Genomic DNA, 15,080 nt, shown 5'->3' with positions numbered 1-15,080 from the left:
TTGTAAAGAGACCACTGTTGTTGGAGTGCCTGGTTCCCAACCAGTTATTACAGAGGGTGTATTCAGAGTGGAGAGACCTGCAAATCTAAGATTCAAGCGCACCAATGGTATATACACTCCCTCATCAATAATGCATTCTTAAGAACGCCACTGCTCACTAGCCCTGTCTACTTTCGGTGACTACAACCCCTCAAATTGTACCATGCGCTTCCAGTCTGCCAGTGACTGTACGTGATGTGGTAAGTCTCCTCTGTGGAGTCCACCTCCTGAAGCTGATGGCAGCAGGGTAGAGAACTCTCAGTGGGACACTGGTGGGGAAGCCCTGGAAAGCCAGTGTGTGGGGTGCTATGGTGATTTCAATACAAGCCAGCCTACCCATCGCTTCACCTAGCAGTGTAGACACTCTATGCCTGCCTTCTTGTGTTCCATCTTCTCCTGATAAGAGACTTTTAACCTCTATACCCCAAACTGACTGAGGACTCAGGGATGTTAAGACCATGCAGCCACAGAAAGGGGGTGAACCATCAAGAGCCAGGATCCTGCTCAACTGAGAAACTGCAGCACATAAGCACCGCACTCCATCGCTTAGATACACAACTGTGTTCTTTGCACATATAACTGTGGGAGACAGGAGAGGGGACATTGTGGGGTGGAGAGGGGAGGGATGGAGCTAAAAGTGACTTCCAAGCCAGGAGTGGTAGTAGATACCTGAAATCTCAACAGGACCTAGGCCAACCTGAGCTACAGAGCAAGGACCAAACCAAACAAAACCTGGCCTTGTCTCAGTAAAAAACAAACAAACAATAAATTAGTGTCTCCTGAGTGCTATGTCCAAACAAGATAAGAAATCATTAAGGATACATTGCAATATAGATAAATAATTTCAGAAAACATTAAGGTTCAGATCCTGGCAAGAATAAGGAAGGGGTCCTGACTGAACTGAACAAGCCAGTGAAGGCTGCAGGAAGATGAAGCTTAGTACATCTAAGAGAGTGAAAGCATGCATTCAACTAAGTCAGCAAGGCACACCAGAAGGACCCAAGTCTGCAAATGCAGTCAAGGACTTGGAGAGGCAAGAAAGCTCTCACTGCAGGCAGAACTGGGGGAAACGTGAAGCCACCCTAGTAGGCAGCTCATTGGAGTCTTACAACTCTGAACATCCCCTCACTGTGGATGAGGCGTGCCGCCATAGGCTCACGGGTTTGCACATTTGGTCTGCACTTGGTGGTGCAGTTTGGGAAGGTTTTAGAGCCTTGATGGAGGAAGCACGCTCTAGCCTGGCCCCACCTGGCTTCCTTCCTGAACTCCAACTCTGCTTCCTGTGTGGGGCTGGCATGTGATCGCCCAGCTTCCTGCTCTTGCTGGCACACTTCCCTCGCACTGCAGGTGCCTTCCCCCACAATGGACTCTAATCCTCTAGAGCGCTAAGCCGAAATAACCTTTTTTTCCCTGAGTTGCTCTTAGGCATAGTATTTTATCACAGGAACAGGACAAGATCATGTACGTTTACCACGGAGTCCTGTAATCACACCCTGCATGTTTATCAAAAAAACTAGAACTACAGATCTGAAAATACAAAACCAAGTGATCCTTTCAAACCACACTCTGGCTCATATTTTTCTCTGTTTTGTGTACTCCAGCGGCCACTGGTGTTTAAAATAGAATATCTACAATGGTCCACCCCATTCCCGCTTCGCATGCTGGCTTCTTCTGCAGCTACCATTTTTTTGTCTCCGACTCTATCCTCCTTCAAGTCCAACAGCAACACATGGACTCCTGACTGGGAATCCGATGGTTGTTTTTTCATGTTAGCCTCCACAGATAACTTCTGTTATTGCTTGTCTTGAAGCCAGACCCTAATTCCAGGCTGTTAACAGCTGCCTGTTTACTATAGACCGGGTGCTCTGTAGAGTTGTTACCACTCCCTGGGGCTGCCTCATTCACTTACTATGCCAAGATTGCTGCCTGCTGGCTGTGGAATGTTATACAGCACAGACTTTTTTTTTTTTACTTTTTTTACTTTTTATGTATTTATTTATAATCCTTTGAGCAGTTTTTTTCTATTCAAATTTTTTAATTTATTCACTTTACATCCCAATTGTAGCTCCCTCTCTCATCACCTCCCAATCCCACCCCCTTCCCTCATTCCCTCTCCATCCCTCCGCTAGTCCCCAGAAAGGGGGGTCTTCCTCCCTTAATAGCTGACCTCAGCCTATCAAGTCTTATCTGGACTGCCTGTATCCTCTTCCTCTGTGGCCTGACAAGGCCGCCCCACCAGGGGGAAGTGATCAACTTGTCGGGGCCAGAGTACATGTCAGAGGTAATCCCTACTCCCCACATTATGGGACCCACGAGGAGACCGTGTTGTCTATCTACTACATCAGGGCAGAGGGTCTAGGTTCTGGCCATACATGGTCCTTGGTTGGTGCATCAGTCTCTGAAGCATCCCTCTCTTCCACCCGGATTTATTGGCTCCATTGGTTTCCTTGTGGAGCTCCTGATCCTTTCAGGCTTTCTATTTCCAAGCTCTTCCATAAGACTCCCTGTGCTCCACCCTGAAGTCTGGCTGTGTGTCTCAGCATCAGCTTCAATCTCTTGCTGGGTGGAGTCTTTCAGCAGACCTGTATGGTAGGCTCCTTAGCTCTTCTTTCTCTTCTGCTGCTTCTGCTATCTACTCTACTTTTCCTTCTGAATGGCATTTAAGCATTCTCCCTAGTGCCATCCTTGTTATTTAGTTTCTTTAGGTCTGAGACTTTTAAACTCAGGTTTATTTTAGTTCACCATTAGCAAAGCAAAAGAAGAAAGTAAAAATACTCAAAAGTCTAATGAGTAAAAGTAAAACTATCTTAAAAGAGGAAAAAAAAAACGTAAATAAGAGCAAAGACAGTGATGTAGGTAGATACCTACAGCAGACTGAAGTCGGTGATAGCCTGGACCATGATGAAGCCAGACACCTATAGCAGACGGAGGGCAGAGAGGGTAGTGATGCCCTGAACCACAGATGGGGCTCCAGAAAGCAGCCTACTACCTCGTCTGTACACAATGCTCTAATCTCATTTCTGTTGGGCTTATTTTGCCCATGGTTAATTCCAAGTGGACTCTGGTGCCCCATATTTGACCACGTCCCCTGGATGGGGAGGCCTGGTTGCATTCAGAGGAAGGATAGCAGGCTACCAAGAAGAGACTTGATACCCTATGAGCATATACAAGGAGAGGAGGTCCCCCTCAGTCACAGTCATGGGGTAGGGGAGTAGGAAGAAAGCGGGAGGGAGGGAAGAATGGGAGGATACAAGGGATGGGATAATAATTGAGGTGTAATATGAATAAATTAATAAAATAAAAAATATTAAAAAAAAAAAAAGAATCCATCACTTCTGTAGAATCACGTTACACCCACAGCTAAGAAGAAAGAAAGAATAAATACTCCAGCCTGCCTGGCTGCTTGGTGCTTTGTTGGTTAGACTCCAGGCAGCTGCTACTTTTACATAGCTCAAGACCCCTGACCTAGGGAACTGTGCCACCCAGAGTGGTCTGGGGTTTCCTATGTTAATTAGCAACCAAGTCAACCTGCACAATGGCCACAGGCTACCTCTAATCAATTCCCTCACTGAAACGTGATACTGAGTTGTGGCAAGTTGGCATTTAGAACTAACCCACACAAACAGCAACTAAATAACTCTAGGTTTTGAAATTGTGGTCAAGACATTGCTCTGCAGTCGGCATCCTGCATCTGGATTTCTCGGCAACTGACACCTCCTGCTCGGTCTTCATTCACAAGCACATGCTAGCAGAATCTATTTGAATATTCCATTTGAATTTTGCCTATATGTAAGGAAATGTGTATCTTGTCTCTAATTTCTACAATCTTGCCCCTCCTTTCAGAGCACATTTCCTGTTGATGAAAGTTAGTTTGTAAACAGCACATCGGTTGGAACAGACTCTCCTGGCATCACCAATTAAGATCACACAGTGATGTCTGCTGCAGATACTAAGCTTGTATTATGCTTATGAAAATGGATTCATCACCCAGTCTCCTGGCACTCACTTACATAAAATGCATAAGACACAGGGCCCATCAGTGTCAGGACAATCACGCCAGTTTATGGGTTGAAGACAGATTGTTGGAAGTGGAAAGCTGAACCCTGGTGGAAAAGACAGTACTGCAGTCCCTGAAAAAGCTGAACTTGATGCTCCCAGTGGCCAGGAGATGAGGTAAGCAATGGAACAGCCACTTGGCTGAACCCGGTACAACCACAGACTGAAAACTCTGAGGGTGGAGAGAAAGCACCTCCTTACAATCGGTATTCATTTGCTGGCTGCCAGGTCAGCACTCCTTTCGTTTTAGACAGGGTCTGCTATCCTTTCCAGGAGAAACACCATGTAGCATTACATCTGAAGAAACAGAAACATTTAAACTTATATTTTGGGGCTGGAGAGATGGCTCAGCAATCAAAAGTACTTGCTGCTCTTACAGGCTTAGTTCTCAGCACCCATATGGTACATCCCAGCACCTCCATGGCTGCTCACAACATCTGTAAAACCCAGTACCAGGAAATCTGATGCCCTCTTCCAACTTCTGCACACACACACACACACACACACACACACACACACACACACACACGCACATGTGCACATATATGCACGTATATGTGTGTGTGTATATATATATATATATTATGCATGCATACACACAGGCAAAATACTTACACACTTTAAATGTAAATAAATACATCTTTAAACTCACTATCTAGCATTCAGTCAACCCTTATAATAATACAACTTTCCAAATATTTCTTTCCTTTATTCCCTATGTCATGTTCCTCTGTTTTGGAAGTTTGAACCTAGCTTCATTCATACTACATAGAACTTGTACAAATATTTCATTTTATTTGAATTGTTAATGAAATAATTTCAGTCCATGGACACTTTTAAAATTAGATGACACCACAGATAACTTCTGTTATTGCTTGTCTTGAAGCCAGACCCTAATTTCAGGCTGTTAACAGCTGGCTGTTTAGTATAGACCGGGTGCCCTGTAGAGTTGTTACCACCCCCTGGGGCTGATCTTTCCCTTGCTGTACCAAGATTGCTGCCTGCTGGCTGTGGAATGTTATACAGCACTTTGCCCATGTTTGTCACTTGTGTATGCCGTCTGCTCCTGTGTTGTTGCTGTTGGTTTCATTCATTTTTAAGCCTGTAAACCCTCAGTGTAGAAATGAGAAGTGCAGTGGCTTCAGGCCAAGGCAAATACAGCCCTCCCCATGCGGAGCCTACATTCATAGCTGAAAAAAGAAGGAGACATGGGGACTAGTGTGAAACCTGGGGTGGGGTGGGGGCGGTAAAAATCCCTTTTCCCCAATTCCCAGCCAACTGTGAGAAGAAATGCCTGAGGGAAGAGCTGAGTGGAAGGTTAAATGTTGAGGGAGTCTAGGAGGGACTCCTGGAAAGTGACGTTAGGAGAACACAGTTGTGGAAGTTCTGCAACTCTGAAGATCAAACTATGGGTGCCTATTGTGCACATCGTCTCAGTCAGAATGTTCCTTCCTGGAGGAGGGGGTGGTGGGGAGGGGGAGGCTACAGGACCAGGAAACACAGAAAGTTATAAGGTTTAGGAAGCTAACAAAACTTACAGGGCTCACGTTACTCAGGAAGGTGTAAGAGTCTTGAGGTCCATCCTCAAGGCTAGGTGAGCAGTAAGCGGTTGCTGGAAAAGAGGAGACTCTGCTGGGGTGGTACAGGGAGGCCCAGGGACTTCGTTTTGTGAGTCATCACCCATAGTGGGGTGGGCTTCTTAGTAATACAGCTTCCCTTGAGTCGCTTTTGCTCCTGTAAGTAGCCTTAAGTCCTCTGTTCCCTAAGAGAGATTCAGATAGCTTGGTTGGTTGGTCTTGTTTTGTTGGTGTTTGCTGTTAGCGGTGTTGTTGTTGTTTGGGAGGGGGGTGTTTCTTGTTTTGTTTGTTTGTTTGTTTGGGTTTATTGTCTGTCACTGTCCTATCTGAATAGATAGCTGCTTATTCACGACTTCCCAGGAAATCACACAACAGCACTATTGAAAGGGCCGAGACACAGAGCCTAAAGGAAAGCTGAAACTCACATCAAAACTAACCGAAGATGTTGCCTTGGTGTTCCATCACAGCAGTGACGCAGCTAGAACCTCTCCATAGCTCAGGTGTCTTGTTGCAGGATTCTGCATAGCCATCCCTCATACATAAAACGATTTCAGACCTCTTGACTATGTGCTGACAGAAGCTCAGGACTGTGTACCTCTGTCTGTCTGTCTGTCTATGTCTACCTATCTATCTATCTATCTATCTACCTATCTACCTATCTACCTACCTATCCATCTATTGAGACTATACTTTAATTACAACATTCCTTCCTTTATTTTCCTCCCTCCAAACATTCTCCCATATACCGCTCTCCATTCTCCTTCAAATTCATGGACTCCTTGTTCCACTAATTGTTATTACAAGTGTATATGAATACACATATATATTCCTAAATATAGCCTGTTTAATCCACATAGTGTTAAGTGTTACTCATATGTATGTTCTCAGGGCTGACAATTTGGCACTGGACAGCCAATTTGATGTGTTCTCCCTTGCTGAGGACCACTTCTCCCACTGACCACTGTCTAGTTCATTGTGTGCAGTGTGAGGTCCCATGGGCTTTTCCCATTCATGTCCACCACTGTCATCCTTGTTTAGGCCACATTTGGGCAGTTACGTTGGTGAGTGCCTGCTCCTCTGGCTCTAGCAATCTTCCTGCCTTGGGACTGGCCTCCACAACTCTGCATTTTGATTGCTTATAGTTTTCTGTAATGGTTTCTTGGTTCCTTCAAATCTTCCCAGCCCATTAATTCCAGCAGTTGCCAACAGGTAAAGAGTGAGTGTGTCATTCTTAAGGACTTATTTTCTAATTATTATAAAATGTAGTGGAGATTACCACAATAGCTGAGGGCTTAAAGTCTGAGAATATGGGCACCTATCACTCAGACTTTCAGAAAAACAAAACCATGAAACCTGGTGATTAATTTGAGATTACCATGTTACCTTTTTAATAAAAATGTGCCATTTTCTACCTAACTGCCTAAAGAAGAGTCAGTGTGGACAGAGAAAAACTCGTCCTCCTGCACTGTCTCCCATTGGAAAATCATCCAGAATGCTCACTGATTCTCACGCTACTGGGTTTCCATCTCGTTCCGAGAAGAAAGGAACTTTCTTCAGTATTGGCTTTTGTATACACACTGTTCTCAAATGTGGGAGCCTGGTGCCTCAGTCTGAGAGCTCATGCTTGTTGAGATGTGATTCTGAGCTGGAAAGCTGTGAAGCCTTGGCTAACCAGAGGGAATGGTGCAGGGGACCCCACAGAGCCTCATCTATGGCAACAGGGAAGTCTGCTGATCTGGTAGAGGGAAAGACAGCCAGCCCACTGGGGCAGCGGTGGTAGTAATTTAACGTCTCAGGTCTCAGAAAAGAAAATATTCATGATCTGAAATCTTTTTAAAAGAAGAGATGTTCCTTTCCTAAAGAAACTTCGGTAATTCACCAACTAATTCTTCATTGATTTATTCGTTCCCTTAAGGTTAAAGGATGTAAGGTTTTCTCCTGAGACATTTAACTGAGGCAAAATCATGACACTTTTTTCAAGTAGCTGAAGGAGAGAGATGCTCTGGGCAGCTTCACAAAACTCATCTGGTCCAGTTCCGTACGTGATGACCTAATCTTGAACGTAGGTTACAGTATGTGAGAATAAAGTTCAGTAGGGGCGTCTGCAGATTTTCCCCACTGGAAAACCAGACAGAGGGCCTTTATTGTGTTTTCATTTAGCAGGGACTATCTGTTTGGTTTTCTTCCAAAATTTTTAAAAGAAGCAGGCAGCTTGTCACTCAAGGGCTGACACCCCTTCTCTGCTCTGCTGACTGGAGGAGGCTGGTGGGAGGGTTTGAGGCAGGAGGGAGGCAGAGTGGTTTGGTGTCAAGGTGGAGGAAAAGATGATAAAGGAAAACCAGGTGCGAAAAGAAGCTGGGGACCAGCCAGCTCTTCAGTGTAGAACCTTCCAAGTTGCTCTCCTGGACATGTGGGAATGTTTTCCAAAAGAAAGCAGGGCGTTTGGAAAACTTGCTCTGGCTACAGACAGACAAGATATTTCCTCAGCAGTCTGAACAGCTAGGCAGCTGATTGGGGGATAATATCAGAAAAGCCACCAGCAAATGCATTGGGTTGGCTCATTTTGAAGGAAAGGGGGTTAAAAGGCTGACAAAGCTATCTGCCACATCACCACTTTGACAGGAAAGTTATTAAGCATGTTTCAACCAGGACCACAATGCTGTTCATCTACCCACAGGAAAAACTGGACATCATCTTCAGCTTTTTCCTTGTTCCATAAAATATGCCTGAGCGGTTGTCAAAGGTCGCTGTGTTCCCAGTCACCCTCCCACCATACATTTCATGGAATTATCAGGGAGTCTGTTTCCAAAATCTTCTCACCAGACTAGGGCTTGACCTCTAAGATGCTTTCCTGGGTCAGTACATCAGTTTCCTCCAAGGTGGTCTCCCTGACATGAGCCCAAAATTAACTCTTGTTCCTCAAAAATCTGCCTTCTCCTGGCCTCCTGCCTTTTTTCTCTTTCTTTTCTCTTCCTTCCTTCCTTTCTTTCTTTTCCTGCCCTTCACTCATGCAGCACAGGAAACATGACTCCTAGTCCTCACCTGTGGCCAAGTCATGCTTTGCCCATGACCAACTCTGGGCTCTTGCTTCTTTTTGCCCTTCACGGAGCTCTCTGCCTCACCTTGTTTGCCTTGCTCTTTGAACCTCGGCGTCTAAAACTAAAAGGAGATAATTATCCTTCACCAGTTTCATAGTATCCCATCTTCTACGTATCAGTCCTTACTCTAGGCCCACCAAGTCAGATGCCCTTGCCCTCCTTGAGGCCAAGAGGCAGATTCCTCAGCCTTTTAGCCCTGGATTGACAGTAGCTGTTTTTAAAGAGTGGGAATGAATGAGAAGAAACCACACAAAGAACGACACAGCACATGAAACCAAGAACTTAGGTTTGACATTGGAACCATCGGAGTTAACACAAGGACGTTAAATGAGAAGCAGGATGACCAGCCTGTTAGCAACAAAGTCACTTCCAAAAGGAGCTTCTGATGTACAAATGTGTAACAGAGAGGTCACTGTCACACAAATTCAGTAGAAAGCAAACAGCACACCGTGGATCAGAGGCTTTATATCAATTATGGCAGGAATTTTTTTAAAGATTTATTTATTCATTATGTACACAGTATTCTGCCTGCATGTGAGCCAGCACACCAGAAGAGGGCACCAGATCTCATTATAGATGGTTGTGAGCCACCATGCTGTTGCTGGGAATTGAACTCAGGACCTTTGGAAGAAAAGCTGGTGCTCTTAACCTCTAAGCCATCTCTCCAGCCCAATGACAGGAATTTTTAAGTACCAGAAAGCAGAAGGAAACAGAGAGCCAAAGCTGACAGCAACTAGATATGGAAGAGATGAAAGTGGCCTCAAATAGCCCAGTCCTGTTATCCTCGGGCTCCTATATGGATCAGAACAGATATGGGTCTTGTGTGCAGTATTCTCCAAGGCTGGGGAAGGTAGGTCCTCACTCTCTCCCTTGCTCATGATAGGAATCACGAGGCATGGAATCTCTAAGTACAGATCTATGCCAACTTGTGGGACAGGTATATAGGTAAGGTGCACAGACCTCACACACTGTCTTCAGCACATCTGCTCCTAGGTATTTTGTAGCACCAGCATTCTGGAACTTAAGACTCAGCAATGGAGTCCTCACAAAGAAATCCTTCCTTGTCCCTGGGTAGTTGCACACTAGATGTTTCTACGTCAGGATGGGGTCCAGACCTTCCAACACACCCCACCCCCATCATCCAGAGGAAAGCTCTCTGGGTACTGCTTTTCTGTGTCTTTTCCACCAAGCTGAGATGGCCTTCAGGAGCCCCCAGGTTGCACCAGTCCAGTTCTTTAGCAAAGGCGTGCTTGGGGTTCTGTGACAACAGGTCAGGTCAGGGCTATAAGCCTCCCAAAGGTAACTGTTGCCAGTCATGAGGCAGACCTAAGCACCAGATACTCATGAGGTCATTAGCATTAACAAAGAATCAACAGGAGTCTGTATCAACCCAGAATGTCATACTGGCCCACTGACCATAGCAGTATCTTAGCTATTTAGCAGAACAGAGGGAACGGGTCCTGTGTCCATCTTGCTGGGCCTGTCTTGCAATCCTGAGGGTACCTATAGAGCAAATATAACCAACAATAGGTAAAACCACATTGGCACCTTTATAACCCACACACAAGTTGGGGAGCACCACCTGAATACTACAAAAACTCCCTTTTCATGTAAATGTCATGACCCAAAGACAAGATGATACAACTGGGGGCCATCAGAGGTCATTGTCCCCATCAGTGATGACCCTTATGCAGAGACGGTATTTCCTGTAACCCCATTCCACACGCTTAATCTATCTGTGGAGGCGAACACATGCTTGCAGAGTTCAGTGAATGCTGCAATTACTCACTCTAACAGCTGCTGTTATTTCCAGATGTTTTTCTCTTCACTGAATCAATACAATTCACCGAGACACATATTTCACAGTGCTGCAGACCTGGTGGGTGAGTCTCTGACACAGGAAGCAGAGAAACAGACCGAGTTTTGAGCATCCCTTCCTTTACGATGAGCAGCACCGGCTGTCAGGCTGTACATGACGGTTCTATAATGCAAGCTTAGGGTTTCTTCAAGTCTGAGTTACGGCAACTCCAGATTGAATGCAGCCTAATTATACCACGGTCTCGAAAATGTTCCCCATAATAACTCACACAACTGTCATCACAATTGACAGCAAGTATTCAAGTAAAGGTTAATGAATACAAAAGTGACTAGAATCCATCGCAGAGCCTACGGTGCCGAGTGTCTCAGGGGGCTGGTGGCCTAATTACCGTTAAACCTCTACTCAGGTGAGTATGATTACCGAGTCATTTTTGCTGGCTCTCTCTCTAGTATATAAACCTTGTGAAGACTGTGTCCTTATTACTTTCAAATGGGAAGAAAAATTATATTTCAGGTCAAGTTTCTGCCTGGGTCATGATCAATATCTCCACCATATCCAAGATGGAGAGTTGACATCCAAGCCACGCACATCATGTCTCCTGCTCTCTGAAAGGTTAAATTGATGACTTACTTGGCGTATGGCATGTAGGCTATTTTCTCCTCTCCAAAACAAAATATATTGTCAAGGGCTTAACTTTTTTTCTCATACCAATCAATTTTGACCCTAAAATTTCTGCCTTAATACCCAAAGCAAAAGTACTATAAAAGCTCCAAGCAGGCAGCAGGGCCCTGCCAAGGCCAGCTCCATGCTGAATACTGAGAACACCTCCTCCTCAGATGTGCAAAACAGTGCTACAGTGTGTGAGTGATGGAGTCTAGGCAGGCAAGTAATCTCCGAAGACTTTTGGTCATTTTCTGTTGGATATCAAATTCTTGTAGGAATAAGAAATGGATTACTTTAGACACAAGATCTGTCTTCGAAGAGTGGTACTAATTAATCCAAGAAAACCAGACTTTCTGTAATGAAAATCAATGAACACTACCTAAAACTACAGACTCAGGAATTGGATTTGTCCAGTATTTCTTTGTTACACTGAGCAGACTCTCTAGTTCCTGATCCATAATCAATTATGAATCACGTGGCTTACTCATAAGCTCAGTGTGAGCCTGCAGAGTGTATATGTTTTATAGGGAATCTTTTGGGGTAGCTCCTGTTGAAAATTGGGAAAGGATTGCTTTAATGTATAGCAAAATTACAAGTGTAGAATATTTGCCTGTAAGTTTAGTGATTTAAAGGAACACCCTGGCAAAAAACAATAAAATGATTATATAGCTAAAATGGAAGATAATATATTTTGAAGTATGAGGAACTTTGAAGATGATATACTTGACTCGCTCAGCTAATGTCACTAACCAGCACCTTTGTCTCTTCTGCTGCTGAATCACAGAGCATACCTTGCATGGCTCTTAAGAACAAGTACTTTGTTTCTCACAGACCTGGAGGCTGGAACTGGAGGCTAACTAGAGGCTACCTAGAGGCTACCTAGAGGCTAACTGGAGGCTAACAACTGGAGGCTAACTAACATCCAGGTGTCGGCAGAACAAAGCAAGGTGGGAGCTATTCTCTGCACCCAAGATGGAATGTTGTGGCCATGCCCTTGTGGCAAATGGTGAGGTCTAAGAAGAAGCTGGCAGTCTGGGACCCTGTTTGCAAAGGTGCTTCTGTTCAGTAGGGTGCATCCCTGTGGTCACAGAGCTCCTCACACCATCACATGGTGATTACATTTCAATACATAAACTTTGGAGCTGCACATACATTCACACCCTAGAAAATGGTGGCTACTTTCTAGGCACAGTGGCACATTTGGAATCCAAGGATTCGTGAGCCATGATTTCTGAAATATAAGCTTAACGGAAAGTGGAAATATAAGTGATGAAAATAATGTATAACAAAATATTTCAAAACATACATGAAGTTAGAAGGGTGACATTCAGAGTAAAATTGATGAAGGAAAACCTAGGCTAGGGAGGAGATGGCATTCCTTAGGGGTTTTATTATGTGCTTTTCAATATATATGAGAATATAATTTGCTTATGACACAGATCTAGCCTGGAATCTTGGTTTTATTATACTAGTTTTTATTTAGTTTTTTTTAGAACACTTCACATCTTTAAAAAGGTGTAATATCAGGCCAGGGAGATAAGTCTGTGGACAACTTAAAAAAACATGCCCATAGACCCCTGAGCAGGAAGTATCCCTAAGAACCAGCTTTCCTCATACCAGGTGGCATCATGGAAGCTTCTAAGAGAGGGAGGCAACCAACAGTCTTACCCAGATATGATGCCTAGGGACCACATCAGTGGAAGTCAGAATGGCATAAAAACTCCAAGGGTGCAGTAGTAGCACACAGCCACTTTAACTGGACTTTAGACCTACCCAATAAGAGGAATATAATGCATGGTACTGGAAATCCATCTAGCAAAACACTGCTGGTAAATCATGGTTATTGGAGAAATCTACAGTCATTAATTTACTAAACCAGCATTATCACTTGTCCTTGTAGCCATATATAAGTGTAGTCTTCACACCTCATTAAGGGAACATTTTTGCAACAGATTAAGACTGTTAGAGAAAGCCACAGCCAATCAAAATGCAGTGTTATGGCATCCCAGCCCCTAAGGACCCAAAATACTCCCACACCTCTCAGAGAACATTGAAGAAGATGGGGTAGCAAGATTGTAAAAGCTAGAGAATCGTGGGGCTTTCTGTGAGATTGTGCCTCCTTATAATGTCAGAGGCTATACTCACAAAGTCTCACCAACATGGCTTCCCAAACATGAGCTGAACAAGGATGACACCAATGAACATGCCAAATGGAATGGAGAAAAGCCCGTGAGTTCTCAAGCCTACACAAAGATCTGTAGCAACTGAGGAAAGTTGGGAATAGGAGAGGAGGTCATCTCTGGAAAAGAGCACACCAATTGGTTGTCCAGTGCCAAATGGTCATCCCTGAAAACATACATAGAAGTAGCATTATATGGACTGAACAGATCATATTTAAAGAGGTATATATATATTCATATATACATGCAATGATAATTTTTAAAAAGAGATCATAAACTTAAAGGAGAGAGGAAAGGGACATATGAGGAGTTGGATGGCAGAAAATGGAGGGGAAATATCATAACCAAATTATAATTCCCAAAAAGTATTTTACAGGATCTGGCATGGAAACATGATGATCTGAGTTCAGTCCCTGGAACCCACATAAAAGCTGGATATAGTTGATATCATCTGAAATCCCAGTGCCTGCAGAAGAGAGGAGACAGCAATGGAGAGAATTCCATGGAAGCTAGGCTGGCTCATGAAGTGAGACACTGTAAACCAAGAGACAGATGCTTAAAAAAAAAAAAAACTATTGGAGAGGAAGATGGTGGCACCAACCATCTACTGCTTCTGATCAGCAGGACAACCAGGACTGCACAGCAACCTAAAGACCAACCTGAGAGCTACAAAACACCAGTGCTGCTGATTCTGAGACAATAGGGATCCACATTATGTGGAGCATGGGTGGGTCCAACCCCTGGCTACCCAGCTAACCCACAGAAAAGTCCTAATGGGGACAACCCCCACTAGCCGCCATCTTGAGAAAGACTGTGAGACACTGTGCAGTTTTGGGCTCTCTCCTCCTGTCATCAGCTGCTTACCAGATCTGGAACACAGAGCAGACAGGCAGAGCTGAGTCCCATCACAGGCCACCCTCCACATTGGCTGTCATCCTGCAAGCAGCTTTGGGCTCTGATCTCTCTTAGCTCCCCAGCCACGTACCAGCCTAGCCCATCTGGGTCATAGAGCAGACAAGCAGAGATGAGTCCAGGCAAAAGCCATCCTCCACATTAACTGCCACCCTGCGTGCAGCTTCCGGCTCAGATCTCTCTCTACCCACCTGAAGCCTACTGATCTGATGCAGCTAGGACCCAGAGCAGACATATTGAGCAGAGACCTGCGCAGGACAAACTCCACATTAGATGCCACACCGTGAGCAGCCTTGAGCTCATTGGCACAGGAGGCAACTTCCTAAACAGAACACCAACAGCTCAGGCCCTAAGATCAACAATTAATAAGTGGGACCTTATGAAACTGAAAAGCTTCTGTAAGGCAAAGGACGTTGTCAACAGAACAAAATGACAGCCTACAGACTGGGAAAAGATCTTCACCAACCCTACATCCAACATAGTATCCAAAATATACAAAGAACTCAAGATATTAAATACCACCAAACCAAATAACCCAATTGAGAAATGGGGCTCAGAATTAAACAGAATAGTCAACAGAGGAATAGTGATTGGCTGAGAAACACTTCAAGAAATGCTCAGCATCCCTAGTTATCAGGGAAATGCAACTCAAAACAACTCTGAGATTCCATCTTTCACCTATCCAAGTGGCTAAGATCAAAAACTCAAGTGACAGCACATGGTGGCGAGGATGTGG

The sequence above is a fragment of the Acomys russatus genome, chromosome 27 (assembly GCF_903995435.1).
Source record: "Acomys russatus chromosome 27, mAcoRus1.1, whole genome shotgun sequence".
Classification (NCBI taxonomy): Eukaryota; Metazoa; Chordata; class Mammalia; order Rodentia; family Muridae; genus Acomys; species Acomys russatus.
Note: the sequence above shows the minus strand (reverse complement) of the source record.